Source organism: Gavialis gangeticus, unplaced genomic scaffold (assembly GCF_001723915.1).
Source record: "Gavialis gangeticus isolate Ggan-Ray unplaced genomic scaffold, GavGan_comp1, whole genome shotgun sequence".
Lineage (NCBI taxonomy): Eukaryota > Metazoa > Chordata > Crocodylia > Gavialidae > Gavialis > Gavialis gangeticus.
In genome coordinates this window covers 169,804,543-169,808,196 of record NW_017729022.1, presented here as the reverse complement: position 1 = coordinate 169,808,196, position 3,654 = coordinate 169,804,543, and positions in this window count along the sequence as shown.

Genomic DNA, 3,654 nt, shown 5'->3' with positions numbered 1-3,654 from the left:
ATTGGGAGCAGCAGGGCAGGACCTACGAGGACAGGCTACGGGACCTGAACCTGTTCAGCCTCCACAAGAGAAGGCTGAGGGGACATCTAGTGGCCTGTTACAAACTAGTCAGAGGGGACCAGCAGGCATTGGGGGAGTACCTGTTCCCCCAAGCACTACCAGGAGTGACTAGAAATAACGGTCACAAGCTGGCAGAGGGTAGATTTAGGCTAGATATGAGGAGGCGCTACTTCACTGTCAGGGCAGCTAGGATCTGAAACCAACTTCCAAAAGAAGTGGTGCTGGCTCCTACCCTGAGGGTCTTTAAGAGGAGGCTAGATAGACACCTAGCCAGGGTCGTTTGACCCCAGTAATCTTTCCTGCCGTGGCAGGGGGTTGGACTCAATGATCTGCTCAGGTCCCTTCTGACCCTAGAAACCATGAAACGTATTTAAAAGAAATCAGAACTCATGGTTCCAGTAGATATCTTTTATTATTAGATCAGCTAGATTTTTTTCAAAAAAAATTCTTTACAAAAATGTAGTTGCTCTAATAAAAGCTATCACGTCTACCACGAGTCCTGATTTCCTTTTGCCTCTAGACCAATATGGCTACAACCTGGATATTTGAAAGATTTATTTAAAAGGAGTAAAAGTGGCAAAAGCACTACTGCTTCCATTTCTACAAGGAAACAAATGAGTTTGGTGAGTCACACACTTGAACTGAACTCAGTGAAATAAACATGGGGAAAAATTCTTGGGTGAATAATTGGTGATGATAGCCTTAGAATAGGGTCATTAATAATGTATGTCTCCTAATGGAAAACAATTCTGCAAAGCAGTAGGATAATGGTTTTCTTTCCTGAGGAGCTGTCTTTATAAGGAATCACTTATGCCAATTTGCTGATTTGCTGATTTCTTTATTTTATTAGAATAAAAGACAGACAGTTTGGTATGTGGCCTTATTCATTATCCATCAGTTTAGCAAGATTCTAGCCTCATAAAGAGTGTCTTTTTAGTTTGACCAGCATTAAATAGGTCCCGTTAAGGTGCAGCCATCAAGATAGTACAGCTTTGATTATTCTAAACTAATATCTAGTCCCACATTAGCTGACATTGTGCCTTTTTCTCTGACTCCTATTAATTGTATTGAAAATGTCCTCAATTTCCTGTAACCCCAGTTATCCAAATGTGTCACTGAAGGAGGTGGAAAAATTAAAGAAAGGCTGTGCACACTCAGGGAAAGCTGACAAGGTCAATGACAAAGCTTTTTGCTAGCAGACATCTCATTTTGCAGTACAAGGACAAATAACCTTTGTAGAAAATTGTTTAGCACTTTCCTAAATGTTGAATGAGGCATACCAGAGGTAGAAAACTTCCAGTTTAAGCCGTGCGTAGTCAGTAGAAACTGCTACCCTCTCTCCCTTGTTCTAGCTAATTAATCAGGCAGGGCTTGCTTTCTGAGCACTTCAAATATAGGAACCAAGTAGAACACCAAGATGTACATAATAGAGATGTGTTAGTCCTGGGGTCCTGGATGGATCCAGTGTAGCAAATTATATTCTGTGAACCTGAATTCCTCCTTGCACTTCAAATCAGGCATCATATTGTGTACTAAGCCTACTGGAACTGTGAATGCAACCATGGAAAGCAGGTGAAAGTTTTGTAAAATGTTATAATAGCCAGCAACAATTAATTTAAAAAAGAAGGCTACCCAAAAGATAAAAAAAAAGTCTACTTATATCACCAAAAGGTTATATTAAGTTCTGATTCCACACAAGAGGATTATGGGACCAGAAATCAATTAACCAAAACTGTCATGTTGGAAATTAGGCCTAAATGGTAAGTGAAATCGGGATTGTCTGCTTCACAAGATTGTCAAACTTCAAAAAGAAAGACTTTGGGGATCAAATGGTGGACCAGAGAAAAGGTTGGCCAGGTTCTGTTTACACCAGAGACTCTCCTCTGTTAATGATACGTAGTCTTCAGACATACATGAGTGAAGATACCTACCCCCTCGCTGCCAGAGTAACAAACATCCTAACTTGATGCTAGTAAGATCCTATGTTTTTCCTCCTCTGACTCCCCAACTGCCTTCTTCCTCTCCTCTCTCTCAGCTTTCCACTCAGTTCTAAGATACACTGCATTCCACTGCACATCACAACGGGATGACATAGCCCACCTAACCCTGCCCAGATGACGTTGTAGCCCAAGAAAGCAAGCCAAGGTGCAGAGCAACAACTGTCATTGCAATATAGTGTCTGTTTATGACTGATGAGACATTGTGTATCCGGCGAACATAACAAAAACTGTATTACATCTACCTTTACTGACCTCCCTATATGCCTGTTTTATCAAAAGCAGAAAAATAACCAGCATTCTCACAGCAACTCAAGTTCCAGAAACAGAACTAACCTTTCATCTACCATAAGGATTGTTTGACAATAAGAAATGAACAAGCTAACTTCTCTCCAGCTAAGGAATTTTGAATAGGCTGCTCTGCATGACCAAAATTGTTTATTTTCTTCAAAGTGGTTTATTTTGATTTTGATTCTTTTTCTCACACAACCTAATCAATACATTTCTGACTTTAGAGCTCATCTTTTTGTTCATCCGCCATATAACTATGCAGGCTCCTGAACTGGAAACCATGAACCTAGTTTAACTGGTTAGTGACACATCTGGGTCATGTTAACCACCATTTACTCTGTGGGCCCATTTATTCCATGTAAATTAATATAACCCTACTGCATCTCTCTTCCCTGCAGTGAAGCTTTAATTTATTCATGTTCTTAAAGCCCCACTACATCCTGGGATTAAAGTGCAATGCATTTTTTTAATGCTTAAGGAAAAATGAAGATTTCTGCCAACACTTCTGCCAAAAAATGAACAACTGATTTAAAACAACCGGAAGTTTGACATAGAGAGTTCAAACAGATATAAATTGCTGATACGCAGAGAAACATTCCAGTGCAACAGCTTGATATAGATTCTGAACAGGGGATCAATCATGACATACTACCTTCCTGGTCTCCCTAGTCAGGAAACAGCAGCAGAATTGTATTTGAGATAGCAAATCCCAGCCTTAGAGAGGCACCGCAAAACAATGAATGTTGCTAAATTAGCATGGGATTGTTGAGTTATTCCCACCAGATGGCACTCAAGGACAAATGCCTTTAGGTTAGGGTTACTGGACATAGTGAATCCTAAATGTAAAGACGAAACAATGTTCTCAATCTGCTAATGCAGCTTTCATTTAGGTCTTTGCATGCTGTTCACAATGATCAAAGGCCCTGCATTATTCTAAGTGCCTGTGTTAGAAGCCAGTGGCTGGAAGTGGTTTTGGTATCTGGTTTCTTAAGCCTTGCCATCAAGAACAGAAATCACATTTGTAGTTACTAGGGTATGATGGCAGAAGATGAGTTCTCATGACCACAGAAGCAATGCTATCTATCATGTATAGGAGTTTCAGTTAGAATCCTCTTCCCAAACATGCCTGGCTACAAAATTTTAACATGTACAAAGGAGAAATTGCTTCAACAAATATTCTTCCCTCTGGATTGAAAGCATTTTAAATCCTTGCATCTCTTCATTAAATATGCACACCCCTTAGAGCCCGTAGTGCTGTTGGGGAGGGGGCAAGGGGAGGGGCAAGGCAGGCTTTGACCAGGTGACT